Here is a 15,483-nt window from a genome sequence, read left to right on the forward strand (position 1 = left end):
AAATGCTATTAATCCATTGAATCAATATAAAGTTATTTTTGATCATATTGCCATCGCAAGAAATATCTCCTGAACTTTTTTGACGGCGATCAGCTCACAAAAACTGATTTTGCACGGGCACTTTGCACTGCTCCCTGAATCGAGGTGCTTATTCATTTGTGGATGTAAACTGAATCTGTAAGTCAGCTATGCTGTTAGTGTTTACTTCTGAATATTATATTTCATTCTGGTGCGCTTAACGTTGTCGCTACTGTGTAATAGTAGCCTATGCTATTCACCAACTAAACATATCCTATTCAATGCGTTCACAGTCTCTTTCACGGGCATCATTTGTAGTTGCCTATTCACAAACTGTTTGCTCAAGCATAGCGTTTTCTCGGAGTTCACTGTGTGCTTTTTACCATGCACAAATAAAAATGTCACTGAACTTTTGCTGTGTAATTGTAACAATGAGCACACACCAAACCAACAATTACTAAAAACACACACAAAAACTGATTTTGCACGGGCATTTTTTGCACTAGTTCACCCAATTTCGGCCTTTTGGTGATATATGCATGATCAGATAAGTTCAATATTAATGTTGCTTGCAGTTCTGATGTTGCTAGGCAACCACAGACAGCCTGCAGTAACTCAGGCATACAATTTTCAATCTGCCACAAACTTCACATGTTTGATAAGAGTCCTGTCCTGAACACATGCCAATGCTCATTATGATTATAGCAATAGCACCACCTGCTGGTAGCAGGAAGTGTGGCAAATACAAAACGTGCTCGAAAAATCATGAAACTTTGCACACGCTTCAGAAGTGGTGACAATTTACGTGTGATGTGGTTTTAAAAATTGGGTGGGGCAAAATGGCTTACTTATTGCCCCTACATTTTGCCCCGGCTCGACGTTTCACGTACAGGTATGAAATTTGGTACACACATGTAAAGACCCAATACCTACAAAAAAGTCTCTTGGAGCATAGCCCTAAACACAACAGGAAGTCAGTTATTTTGAACTTCCTGTCAGATTTTGGGCAGTTTTTGCCATTTCCTGATGTTGTACTTTAACAAACTCCTACAGTTTTGATCTGATCCTCTTCAAATTTGGTGAGTGTAATCTTAAGGCCTTTCCTAAAGGTGCCGGGTGGCGGTGGCAGGGGTGCGAGGGCCCTTTTCATCGCTGCTTGCAGCTTTAATTATTATTATTCTTCTCCAAAGTGAATCGCTTTTTAGAGGGCCTAAACATGCTCGAAAACTCATGAAACTTTGCACACGCTTCAGAAGTGGTGAAAACTTACGTGTGATATGGTTTTCAAAATTGGGTGGGGCAAATTCGGTAAATTATTGCCCCCACATTTTGCCCCGGCTCCTGGTTTCACTTACAGGTATGAAATTTGGTACATACATGTAATGACCCAATACCTACAAAAAAGTCTCTTGGAGCATAGCCCTAAACACAACAGGAAGTGAGCTATTTTTAACTTCCTCCTAGATTTTGGGCATTTTTCGTAATTTCCTGATGTTGTACTTTAACGAACTCCTCCTACAGTTTTGATCTGATCCTCTTCAAATTTGGTCAGTGTAATCTGAAGGCCTTTGCAACGTTAAATTGCGAAGATCTTGAGTTTTCGTCGAAGGGTGTGCCCTCGGCGGCCTGACAAACGTTCACCCAATTTCGGCCTTTTGGTGATATATGCATGATCAGATAAGTTCAATAATAATGTTGCTTGCAGTTCCGATGTTGCTAGGCAACCACAGACAGCCTGCAGTAACTCAGCCATACATTTTTCAATCTGCCCCAAACTTCACATGTTTGATAAGAGTCCTGTCCTGAACACATGACCATGCTCATTATGGTTATAGCAATAGCGCCACCTGCTGGTAGCAGGAAGTGTGGCAAATACAAAACGTGCTCGAAAAATCATGAAACTTTGCACATGCTTCAGAAGTGGTGAAAATTTACGTGTGATATGGTTTTCAAAATTGGGTGGGGCAAAATGGCTTAATTATTGCCCCTACATTTTGCCCCGGCTCCTGGTTTCACGTACAGGTATGAAATTTGGTACATACATGTAAAGACCCAATACCTACAAAAAAGTCTCTTGGCGCGTAGCCCTAAACACAACAGGAAGTTAGCTATTTTGAACTTCCTCTCAGATTTTGGGCAGTTTTTGCCATTTCCTGATGTTGTACTTTAACAAACTCCTCCTACAGTTTTGATCTGATCCTCTTCAAATTTGGAGAGTGTAATCTTAAGGCATTTCCTAAAGGCGCCGGGTGGCGGTGGCAGGGGTGCGAGGGCCCTTTTCATCGCTGCTTGCAGCTTTAATTAGGGCCCGAGCACCGATGGTGAGAGGACCCTATTGTTTTTGCTCCGTTTATTATTAGGGCCCGAGCACCGATGGTGAGAGGACCCTATTGTTTTTGCTCCGTTTATTATTATTCTTCTTCTCCAAAGTGAATCGCTTTTTAGAGGGCCTAAACATGCTCGAAAACTCATGAAACTTTGCACACGCTTCAGAAGTGGTGAAAATTTACGTGTGATATGGTTTTCAGAATTGTGGGGGGCAAATTCGGTAAATTATTGCCCCCACATTTTGCCCCGGCTCCTGGTTTCACGTACAGGTATGAAATTTGGTACATACATGTAATGACCCAATACCTACAGAAAAGTCTCTTGGAGCATAGCCCTAAACACAACAGGAAGTGAGCTATTTTGAACTTCCTCCTGGATTTTGGGCATTTTTCGTAATTTCCTGATGTTGTACTTTAACGAACTCCTCCTACAGATTTGATCTGATACTCTTCAAATTTGGTGAGTGTAATCTTAAGGCCTTTGTGACGTTAAATTGCGAAGATCTAGAGTTTTCGTCGAAGGGTGTGCCCTCGGCGGCCTGACAAACATCTATCTATAAATTACAGGAACGTCTGTCTGTCTGTCTGTGTGTGTGTGTGTCTGTTCCTCGCATATCTCTCGAACCGTTAGTCCGATTGATTTCAAACTCGACAGGTGTCTTGCCACGGGCACGAGTAAGTGCAGTGCCAAGTTTGACATTGTTTGGATGAGAAATGCAAAAGATATCGTTAAATATATCATTTTTAGAAGGTTGTGGTTTAAAAATAAACATTCTGACATTAGAGAGTTGTATCGGTCAAAGAAGCCCCAAGAAGGCTGTGGTTTAAAAATAAACATTCTGACATAAACACTCAGTCAGCTACACTGTTTACTTCTGAATATTATAGTTTGGTTCCCGAACGTGATAAATCCATCTATCTATAAATTACAGAAACGTCCGTCTGTCTGTCTGTGTGTTATTCGCATATCTCTCGAATGTGAGATAACCACTAAATGTGTGAAAACCACTATTTTCTGTTTCAAACTTTCACATAGCATCTTTAGGTTATAACAACATTGAAAATCAAAATCTGGATTTGAATTTTTTAAGATTTATTATAAAAACGGATTATTTTTTCCCAAAAATGCAATAAATTCATGACTTTTTTTTTTTTTTTTTTAAATGCTATTAATCCATTGAATCAATATAAAGTTATTTTTGATCATATTGCCATTGCAAGAAATATCTCCTGAACTTTTTTGACGGCGATCAGCTCACAAAAACTGATTTTGCACGGGCACTTTGCACTGCTCCCTGAATCGAGGTGCTTATTCATTTGTGGATGTAAACTGAATCTGTAAGTCAGCTATGCTGTTAGTGTTTACTTCTGAATATTATATTTCATTCTGGTGCGCTTAACGTTGTCGCTACTGTGTAATAGTAGCCTATGCTATTCACCAACTAAACATATCCTATTCAATGCGTTCACAGTCTCTTTCACGGGCATCATTTGTAGTTGCCTATTCACAAACTGTTTGCTCAAGCATAGCGTTTTCTCGGAGTTCACTGTGTGCTTTTTACCATGCACAAATAAAAATGTCACTGAACTTTTGCTGTGTAATTGTAACAATGAGCACACACCAAACCAACAATTACTAAAAACACACACAAAAACTGATTTTGCACGGGCATTTTTTGCACTAGTTCACCCAATTTCGGCCTTTTGGTGATATATGCATGATCAGATAAGTTCAATATTAATGTTGCTTGCAGTTCTGATGTTGCTAGGCAACCACAGACAGCCTGCAGTAACTCAGGCATACAATTTTCAATCTGCCACAAACTTCACATGTTTGATAAGAGTCCTGTCCTGAACACATGCCAATGCTCATTATGATTATAGCAATAGCACCACCTGCTGGTAGCAGGAAGTGTGGCAAATACAAAACGTGCTCGAAAAATCATGAAACTTTGCACACGCTTCAGAAGTGGTGACAATTTACGTGTGATGTGGTTTTAAAAATTGGGTGGGGCAAAATGGCTTACTTATTGCCCCTACATTTTGCCCCGGCTCGACGTTTCACGTACAGGTATGAAATTTGGTACACACATGTAAAGACCCAATACCTACAAAAAAGTCTCTTGGAGCATAGCCCTAAACACAACAGGAAGTCAGTTATTTTGAACTTCCTGTCAGATTTTGGGCAGTTTTTGCCATTTCCTGATGTTGTACTTTAACAAACTCCTACAGTTTTGATCTGATCCTCTTCAAATTTGGTGAGTGTAATCTTAAGGCCTTTCCTAAAGGTGCCGGGTGGCGGTGGCAGGGGTGCGAGGGCCCTTTTCATCGCTGCTTGCAGCTTTAATTAGGGCCCGAGCACCGATGGTGAGAGGACCCTATTGTTTTTGCTCCGTTTATTATTATTCTTCTTCTCCAAAGTGAATCGCTTTTTAGAGGGCCTAAACATGCTCGAAAACTCATGAAACTTTGCACACGCTTCAGAAGTGGTGAAAATTTACGTGTGATATGGTTTTCAGAATTGTGGGGGGCAAATTCGGTAAATTATTGCCCCCACATTTTGCCCCGGCTCCTGGTTTCACGTACAGGTATGAAATTTGGTACATACATGTAATGACCCAATACCTACAGAAAAGTCTCTTGGAGCATAGCCCTAAACACAACAGGAAGTGAGCTATTTTGAACTTCCTCCTGGATTTTGGGCATTTTTCGTAATTTCCTGATGTTGTACTTTAACGAACTCCTCCTACAGATTTGATCTGATACTCTTCAAATTTGGTGAGTGTAATCTTAAGGCCTTTGTGACGTTAAATTGCGAAGATCTAGAGTTTTCGTCGAAGGGTGTGCCCTCGGCGGCCTGACAAACATCTATCTATAAATTACAGGAACGTCTGTCTGTCTGTCTGTCTGTGTGTGTGTGTGTCTGTTCCTCGCATATCTCTCGAACCGTTAGTCCGATTGATTTCAAACTCGACAGGTGTCTTGCCACGGGCACGAGTAAGTGCAGTGCCAAGTTTGACATTGTTTGGATGAGAAATGCAAAAGATATCGTTAAATATATCATTTTTAGAAGGTTGTGGTTTAAAAATAAACATTCTGACATTAGAGAGTTGTATCGGTCAAAGAAGCCCCAAGAAGGCTGTGGTTTAAAAATAAACATTCTGACATAAACACTCAGTCAGCTACACTGTTTACTTCTGAATATTATAGTTTGGTTCCCGAACGTGATAAATCCATCTATCTATAAATTACAGAAACGTCCGTCTGTCTGTCTGTGTGTTATTCGCATATCTCTCGAATGTGAGATAACCACTAAATGTGTGAAAACCACTATTTTCTGTTTCAAACTTTCACATAGCATCTTTAGGTTATAACAACATTGAAAATCAAAATCTGGATTTGAATTTTTTAAGATTTATTATAAAAACGGATTATTTTTTCCCAAAAATGCAATAAATTCATGACTTTTTTTTTTTTTTTTTTAAATGCTATTAATCCATTGAATCAATATAAAGTTATTTTTGATCATATTGCCATTGCAAGAAATATCTCCTGAACTTTTTTGACGGCGATCAGCTCACAAAAACTGATTTTGCACGGGCACTTTGCACTGCTCCCTGAATCGAGGTGCTTATTCATTTGTGGATGTAAACTGAATCTGTAAGTCAGCTATGCTGTTAGTGTTTACTTCTGAATATTATATTTCATTCTGGTGCGCTTAACGTTGTCGCTACTGTGTAATAGTAGCCTATGCTATTCACCAACTAAACATATCCTATTCAATGCGTTCACAGTCTCTTTCACGGGCATCATTTGTAGTTGCCTATTCACAAACTGTTTGCTCAAGCATAGCGTTTTCTCGGAGTTCACTGTGTGCTTTTTACCATGCACAAATAAAAATGTCACTGAACTTTTGCTGTGTAATTGTAACAATGAGCACACACCAAACCAACAATTACTAAAAACACACACAAAAACTGATTTTGCACGGGCATTTTTTGCACTAGTTCACCCAATTTCGGCCTTTTGGTGATATATGCATGATCAGATAAGTTCAATATTAATGTTGCTTGCAGTTCTGATGTTGCTAGGCAACCACAGACAGCCTGCAGTAACTCAGGCATACAATTTTCAATCTGCCACAAACTTCACATGTTTGATAAGAGTCCTGTCCTGAACACATGCCAATGCTCATTATGATTATAGCAATAGCACCACCTGCTGGTAGCAGGAAGTGTGGCAAATACAAAACGTGCTCGAAAAATCATGAAACTTTGCACACGCTTCAGAAGTGGTGACAATTTACGTGTGATGTGGTTTTAAAAATTGGGTGGGGCAAAATGGCTTACTTATTGCCCCTACATTTTGCCCCGGCTCGACGTTTCACGTACAGGTATGAAATTTGGTACACACATGTAAAGACCCAATACCTACAAAAAAGTCTCTTGGAGCATAGCCCTAAACACAACAGGAAGTCAGTTATTTTGAACTTCCTGTCAGATTTTGGGCAGTTTTTGCCATTTCCTGATGTTGTACTTTAACAAACTCCTACAGTTTTGATCTGATCCTCTTCAAATTTGGTGAGTGTAATCTTAAGGCCTTTCCTAAAGGTGCCGGGTGGCGGTGGCAGGGGTGCGAGGGCCCTTTTCATCGCTGCTTGCAGCTTTAATTATTATTATTATTCTTCTCCAAAGTGAATCGCTTTTTAGAGGGCCTGAACATGCTCCAAAACTCATGAAACTTTGCACACGCTTCAGAAGTGGTGAAAATTTACGTGTGATATGGTTTTCAAAATTGGGTGGGGCAAATTCGGTAAATTATTGCCCCCACATTTTGCCCCGGCTCCTGGTTTCACTTACAGGTATGAAATTTGGTACATATATGTAATGACCCAATACCTACAAAAAAGTCTCTTGGAGCATAGCCCTAAACACAACAGGAAGTGAGCTATTTTGAACTTCCTCCTAGATTTTGGGCATTTTTCGTAATTTCCTGATGTTGTACTTTAACGAACTCCTCCTACAGTTTTGATCTGATCCTCTTCAAATTTGGTGAGTGTAATCTGAAGGCCTTTGCGACGTTAAATTGCGAAGATCTTGAGTTTTCGTCGAAGGGTGTGCCCTCGGCGGCCTGACAAACGTTCACCCAATTTCGGCCTTTTGGTGATATATGCATGATCAGATAAGTTCAATAATAATGTTGCTTGCAGTTCCGATGTTGCTAGGCAACCACAGACAGCCTGCAGTAACTCAGCCATACATTTTTCAATCTGCCCCAAACTTCACATGTTTGATAAGAGTCCTGTCCTGAACACATGACCATGCTCATTATGGTTATAGCAATAGCGCCACCTGCTGGTAGCAGGAAGTGTGGCAAATACAAAACGTGCTCGAAAAATCATGAAACTTTGCACATGCTTCAGATGTGGTGAAAATTTACGTGTGATGTGGTTTTCAAAATTGGGTGGGGCAAAATGGCTTACTTATTGCCCCTATATTTTGCCCCGGCTCCTGGTTTCACGTACAGGTATGAAATTTGGTACATACATGTAAAGACCCAATACCTACAAAAAAGTCTCTTGGCGCGTAGCCCTAAACACAACAGGAAGTCAGCTATTTTGAACTTCCTGTCAGATTTTGGGCAGTTTTTGCCATTTCCTGATGTTGTACTTTAACAAACTCCTCCTACAGTTTTGATCTGATCCTCTTCAAATTTGGTGAGTGTAATCTTAAGGCCTTTACTAAAGTTGCCGGGTGGCAGTGGCAGGGGTGCGAGGGCCCTTTCATCGCTGCTTGCAGCTTTAATTAGGGCCCGAGCACCGATGGTGAGAGGACCCTATTGTTTTTGCTCCGTTTATTATTATTCTTCTTCTCCAAAGTGAATCGCTTTTTAGAGGGCCTAAACATGCTCGAAAACTCATGAAACTTTGCACACGCTTCAGAAGTGGTGAAAATTTACGTGTGATATGGTTTTCAGAATTGGGGGGGGCAAATTCGGTAAATTATTGCCCCCACATTTTGCCCCGGCTCCTGGTTTCACGTACAGGTATGAAATTTGGTACATACATGTAATGACCCAATACCTACAGAAAAGTCTCTTGGAGCATAGCCCTAAACACAACAGGAAGTGAGCTATTTTGAACTTCCTCCTGGATTTTGGGCATTTTTCGTAATTTCCTGATGTTGTACTTTAACGAACTCCTCCTACAGATTTGATCCGATACTCTTCAAATTTGGTGAGTGTAATCTTAAGGCCTTTGTGACGTTAAATTGCGAAGATCTAGAGTTTTCGTCGAAGGGTGTGCCCTCGGCGGCCTGACAAACATCTATCTATAAATTACAGGAACGTCTGTCTGTCTGTCTGTCTGTGTGTGTGTGTGTCTGTTCCTCGCATATCTCTCGAACCGTTAGTCCGATTGATTTCAAACTCGACAGGTGTCTCGCCACGGGCACGAGTAAGTGCAGTGCCAAGTTTGACATTGTTTGGATGAGAAATGCAAAAGATATCGTTAAATATATCATTTTTAGAAGGTTGTGGTTTAAAAATAAACATTCTGACATTAGAGAGTTGTATCGGTCAAAGAAGCCCCAAGAAGGCTGTGGTTTAAAAATAAACATTCTGACATAAACACTCAGTCAGCTACACTGTTTACTTCTGAATATTATAGTTTGGTTCCCGAACGTGATAAATCCATCTATCTATAAATTACAGAAACGTCCGTCTGTCTGTCTGTGTGTTATTCGCATATCTCTCGAATGTGAGATAACCACTAAATGTGTGAAAACCACTATTTTCTGTTTCAAACTTTCACATAGAATCTTTAGGTTATAACAACATTGAAAATCAAAATCTGGATTTGAATTTTTTAAGATTTATTATAAAAACGGATTATTTTTTCCCAAAAATGCAATAAATTCATGACTTTTTTTTTTTTTTTCAAAATGCTATTAATCCATTGAATCAATATAAAGTTATTTTTGATCATATTGCCATCGCAAGAAATATCTCCTGAACTTTTTTGACGGCGATCAGCTCACAAAAACTGATTTTGCACGGGCACTTTGCACTGCTCCCTGAATCGAGGTGCTTATTCATTTGTGGATGTAAACTGAATCTGTATGTCAGCTATGCTGTTAGTGTTTACTTCTGAATATTATATTTCATTCTGGTGCGCTTAACGTTGTCGCTACTGTGTAATAATAGCCTATGCTATTCACCAACTAAACATATCCTATTCAATGCGTTCACAGTCTCTTTCACGGGCATCATTTGTAGTTGCCTATTCACAAACTGTTTGCTCAAGCATAGCGTTTTCTCGGAGTTCACTGTGTGCTTTTTACCATGCACAAATAAAAATGTCACTGAACTTTTGCTGTGTAATTGTAACAATGAGCACACACCAAACCAACAATTACTAAAAACACACACAAAAACTGATTTTGCACGGGCATTTTTTGCACTAGTTCACCCAATTTCGGCCTTTTGGTGATATATGCATGATCAGATAAGTTCAATATTAATGTTGCTTGCAGTTCTGATGTTGCTAGGCAACCACAGACAGCCTGCAGTAACTCAGGCATACAATTTTCAATCTGCCACAAACTTCACATGTTTGATAAGACTCCTGTCCTGAACACATGCCAATGCTCATTATGATTATAGCAATAGCACCACCTGCTGGTAGCAGGAAGTGTGGCAAATACAAAACGTGCTCGAAAAATCATGAAACTTTGCACACGCTTCAGAAGTGGTGACAATTTACGTGTGATGTGGTTTTAAAAATTGGGTGGGGCAAAATGGCTTACTTATTGCCCCTACATTTTGCCCCGGCTCGACGTTTCACGTACAGGTATGAAATTTGGTACACACATGTAAAGACCCAATACCTACAAAAAAGTCTCTTGGAGCATAGCCCTAAACACAACAGGAAGTCAGTTATTTTGAACTTCCTGTCAGATTTTGGGCAGTTTTTGCCATTTCCTGATGTTGTACTTTAACAAACTCCTCCTACAGTTTTGATCTGATCCTCTTCAAATTTGGTGAGTGTAATCTTAAGGCCTTTCCTAAAGGTGCCGGGTGGCGGTGGCAGGGGTGCGAGGGCCCTTTTCATCGCTGCTTGCAGCTTTAATTATTATTCTTCTTCTTCTTCTCCAAAGTGAATCGCTTTTTAGAGGGCCTAAACATGCTCGAAAACTCATGAAACTTTGCACACGCTTCAGAAGTGGTGAAAATTTACGTGTGATATGGTTTTCAGAATTGGGGGGGGCAAATTCGGTAAATTATTGCCCCCACATTTTGCCCCGGCTCCTGGTTTCATGTACAGGTATGAAATTTGGTACATACATGTAATGACCCAATACCTACAGAAAAGTCTCTTGGAGCATAGCCCTAAACACAACAGGAAGTGAGCTATTTTGAACTTCCTCCTAGATTTTGGGCATTTTTCGGAATTTCCTGATGTTGTACTTTAACGAACTCCTCCTACAGATTTGATTTGATCCTCTTCAAATTTGGTGAGTGTAATCTTAAGGCCTTTGTGACGTTAAATTGCGAAGATCTAGAGTTTTCGTCGAAGGGTGTGCCCTCGGCGGCCTGACAAACGTTCACCCAATTTCGGCCTTCTGGTGATATACATGATCAGATAAGTTCAATATTAATGTTGAATGCAGTTCCGATGTTGCTAGGCAACCACAGACAGCCTGCAGTAGCTCAGCCATACAATTTCCAATCTGTCCCAAACTTCACATGTTTGATAAGAGTCCTGTCCTGAACACATGACCATGCTCATATTTGGTTATAGCAATAGCGCCATCTGCTGGTAGCAGGAAGTGTGGCAAATACAAAACATGCTCGAAAAATCATGAAACTTTGCACACGCCTCAGAAGTGGTGAAAATTTACGTGTGATATGGTTTTCAGAATTGGGGGGGGCAAATTCGGTAAATTATTGCCCCCACATTTTGCCCCGGCTCCTGGTTTCACGTACAGGTATGAAATTTGGTACATGCATGTATTGACCCAATACCTACAGAAAAGTCTCTTGGAGCATAGCCCTAAACACAACAGGAAGTGATCTATTTTGAACTTCCTCCAAGATTTTGGACATTTTTCGTAATTTCCTGATGTTGTACTTTAACGTACTCCTCCTACAGTTTTGATCTGATCCTCTTCAAATTTGGTGAGTGTAATCTTAAGGCATTTCCTAAAGGCGCCGGGTGGCGGTGGCAGGGGTGCGAGGGCCCTTTTCATCGCTGCTTGCAGCTTTAATTATTATTCTTCTCCAAAGTGAATCGCTTTTTAGAGGGCCTAAACATGCTCGAAAACTCATGAAACTTTGCACACGCTTCAGAAGTGGTGAAAATTTACGTGTGATATGGTTTTCAAAATTGGGTGGGGCAAATTCGGTAAATTATTGCCCCCACATTTTGCCCCGGCTCCTGGTTTCACTTACAGGTATGAAATTTGGTACATACATGTAATGACCCAATACCTACAAAAAAGTCTCTTGGAGCATAGCCCTAAACACAACAGGAAGTGAGCTATTTTTAACTTCCTCCTAGATTTTGGGCATTTTTCGTAATTTCCTGATGTTGTACTTTAACGAACTCCTCCTACAGTTTTGATCTGATCCTCTTCAAATTTGGTCAGTGTAATCTGAAGGCCTTTGCGACGTTAAATTGCGAAGATCTTGAGTTTTCGTCGAAGGGTGTGCCCTCGGCGGCCTGACAAACGTTCACCCAATTTCGGCCTTTTGGTGATATATGCATGATCAGATAAGTTCAATAATAATGTTGCTTGCAGTTCCGATGTTGCTAGGCAACCACAGACAGCCTGCAGTAACTCAGCCATACATTTTTCAATCTGCCCCAAACTTCACATGTTTGATAAGAGTCCTGTCCTGAACACATGACCATGCTCATTATGGTTATAGCAATAGCGCCACCTGCTGGTAGCAGGAAGTGTGGCAAATACAAAACGTGCTCGAAAAATCATGAAACTTTGCACATGCTTCAGAAGTGGTGAAAATTTACGTGTGATATGGTTTTCAAAATTGGGTGGGGCAAAATGGCTTAATTATTGCCCCTACATTTTGCCCCGGCTCCTGGTTTCACGTACAGGTATGAAATTTGGTACATACATGTAAAGACCCAATACCTACAAAAAAGTCTCTTGGCGCGTAGCCCTAAACACAACAGGAAGTTAGCTATTTTGAACTTCCTCTCAGATTTTGGGCAGTTTTTGCCATTTCCTGATGTTGTACTTTAACAAACTCCTCCTACAGTTTTGATCTGATCCTCTTCAAATTTGGTGAGTGTAATCTTAAGGCATTTCCTAAAGGCGCCGGGTGGCGATGGCAGGGGTGCGAGGGCCCTTTTCATCGCTGCTTGCAGCTTTAATTGAGATTGTTTTTACAGAATATTACAATTATTTCCCCCATTATAATATTATTTTCTGCTTCCATGGATTCTTCTCCGGGCATCACGTCATCTTCAGCTTGGTCCCTCCCTGAGGCCCATGTCAAGAGGAGATGTAGTGAGTCGTTGAGTCTGAGCAGCCGAGGCACGTACAGCATAGAGGGGAGTTGGAGTGGCGATGGATCGGAGAGTGGCGATGGATCGGAGAGCCCAAACCAACAGGGTTTGTCCAGGTCTGACTGCCAGGGTGCCGTGGAGGCTTCTAAAGTGAACAAGAGCTCAACAGGTGAGACTGAAATAAGGCTGGGCAGTGCAAAGTCTACAGATAGAGATTTTGCTATTTCATGCATAACTGAGTCAAGTTTTTACCATGTCCGGTCACATTTACTGTTGCTCGACCAGCACTGATATTTTTAAAATAAAACAATGGATCTAATAAGCTAATAATTGTCTCATATTTTTCTGTTTGTTTTTCAGAGTCCTTTGAGTCTCTCTATAACGTGGAAACTATAATTGGATCCGGAGGATTTGGCACGGTGTACCTGGGAACACGCAAATTTGATGGCAAAAAGGTAAATCTTACTGAATTGTACAAACATTTTGCTCTTGCATGCATCAAAACAAATTTAAAACAATTTACAGATGGTTTAATACTTAGTACAAGGCCAGGTGCTTGAATACTGTTACTGTTGTTGAAACTGGGTCTTTTTTTTGTGCAGGTTGCCATCAAGCGGATGAGCAAGATTGACAACCATTGCTATCTTAATATTGTAAGTTGTCCAACACCTGAATGTGTATTGAGTTGTTTAAGTGCAGATTACTGTAGTTAATACACCCGTTGGAAGCATTAGGTATAAATGTGATCAGCAAATAAGCCAGAGGCACCAAATAACTTTGAGCTGAAAAGGCTCTTTTCAACACATCTAAAAAGATCAAAGAATAGTACATTTCAAAATTATGTTTTCTTCAGATTTTTACCCAGCTAACCTTCTGTCTGCTTCTTCTCTCTAGCCTTGGACTCCCGAACCTCTCGTTACAGAAGTGGCGCTGCTGCTGATGATGAAGCGAGAGCCCATATGCCGCTTCATCATACAACTCTATGAGTGGTTTGAACATCCTAGTGAATTCACTCTGGTTATGGAGTATCCGGAATCCTGCGAGACCTTGGAGGAATTAATGTCTTGGGAACCTTTGAGTGAGGCGTTATCACGGCTCATCATGATGCAGGCTGTGATGGCAGTGAAAGCCTGCATCGATCATGGTGTTTTCAATTGTGACATTCATACGCGGAATTTCCTGTTTAAGAAAGACACAAACGAGCTCAAGCTGATAGACTTTGGCTGCGGTCAGCTATTATGTTGGGAAGGCTACGACAGCGACAAATTCAGGGGTGAGCATTTTGGGAGTGTTGAAACCTGAAGGTAGTGATTTAAGAATTATTTGATGATGCTTTAAAAAAAAAGCTCAACAATGTGCAAATGTCTTTCTTACAGGAGTTCCGGAATACTGCCCACCTGAAGTCTTCACAGAACCTCGATTCCACGCCGTCCCAGCAAATGTCTGGTCTCTAGGAGTGTTGGCGTACGAGTTGACGAACGGCTGTCTTCCTTATATACCGCAATTCAGACAAGCCAAAGTTAGATTTCAGAACCACAACTTATCCAAAAGTGAGTGAATAATGATGATAAACACACACATAAAGCAAACGATTTGTACAGAAAGTTAAAGGTTGTAGTGTGTCAGAATTTTTATAAATAGCTCAACGTATAGCGAGAGCCATCGCTGTTTTCAAAAATGCCAGGTCACATGGTCATGACTAACCAGCTCTCTCCTTATTAAAATGTGTACAGACTGCAAGGATTTTATTAGACAGTGTCTAGCCCGGGATCCAACTAAACGCCCCAGCTTAGCGCAGATGTTACTACATCAATGGTTTGATCCTTGACTAAACTAGATTGGAGAAGTTGAGGAGATTCACTCGATCAGCTTCAGGTGTGAGGAAGTGTAACAGGCAGAGTAGGATTATTATTTTTTGTCTTAAATTCTGGATTATTTGTAGTGAGATTTTCAAATTTGTGTTCATTGTAATGTTCTTGTTATAGTCAAATCACCTTCATTTATATACAGACTGTTTTAAAGCGGCATTCCTGTAGTAAACAGGAAAATAACAGAATCAGTAAACCAAACAGAATTCAATTCTATTCTAGCTCTAAAAAAACATTCATGAGTTGACTTGTTCATATACTCTTTGTTTTGGATAGGAAATAACATACTTGCTGAGAGCTCTGAGCTCGAGACTTGACCCGAAGCCAGAAGTCCAACACCAACCTGACAGAAACTCAGAGCCTGTCCACGTCTGAGCAAGAACGTTTATTTTGTTTAACGTGTTTATATTTTATTTAACATTTGTATCTCTTGAATAGGCCTTTATCACAAAACAATAGAACGCCGGAAGTAGCCGCGAAGCAGTGTACTGCGTCTTCCGGTTATTGCGTTCACCATGGCTGCCTCTTATCGCTGGACTACTTCGCTCTCGCATCTCCCAAAAGTTGGTCAAGACGATGTGGTGCGACTCGTGAATGAACACTCCAAAGTAAAATCTTCCAAGCTGGAGAAAAGATACAAGTTCTTCTACGAGAATTTTATCTTTAATTATAGAGGTAAGTGGCTCGAATTCTGTTGGCGAGTTATCGCTGATTGCTAGCTTGTTTTGTTTAATAAGCT

At 40.5% G+C, this 15,483-nt stretch overlaps 1 long non-coding RNA gene across 1 annotated transcript; it reads left to right on the plus strand.

The window, feature by feature from the left end:
• On the plus strand, positions 1-15,377 carry LOC307150727. Its single transcript, XR_013819772.1, has 3 exons — positions 1-523; positions 14,503-14,751; positions 15,021-15,377. It is a non-coding gene; the product is annotated as an uncharacterized lncRNA (long non-coding RNA).
• The last annotated feature ends 106 nt before the right edge of the window (positions 15,378-15,483 follow it).

Source organism: Squalius cephalus, assembly GCF_949319135.1.
Source record: "Squalius cephalus genome assembly, chromosome: 22".
In the NCBI taxonomy this organism is placed as follows: domain Eukaryota; kingdom Metazoa; phylum Chordata; class Actinopteri; order Cypriniformes; family Leuciscidae; genus Squalius; species Squalius cephalus.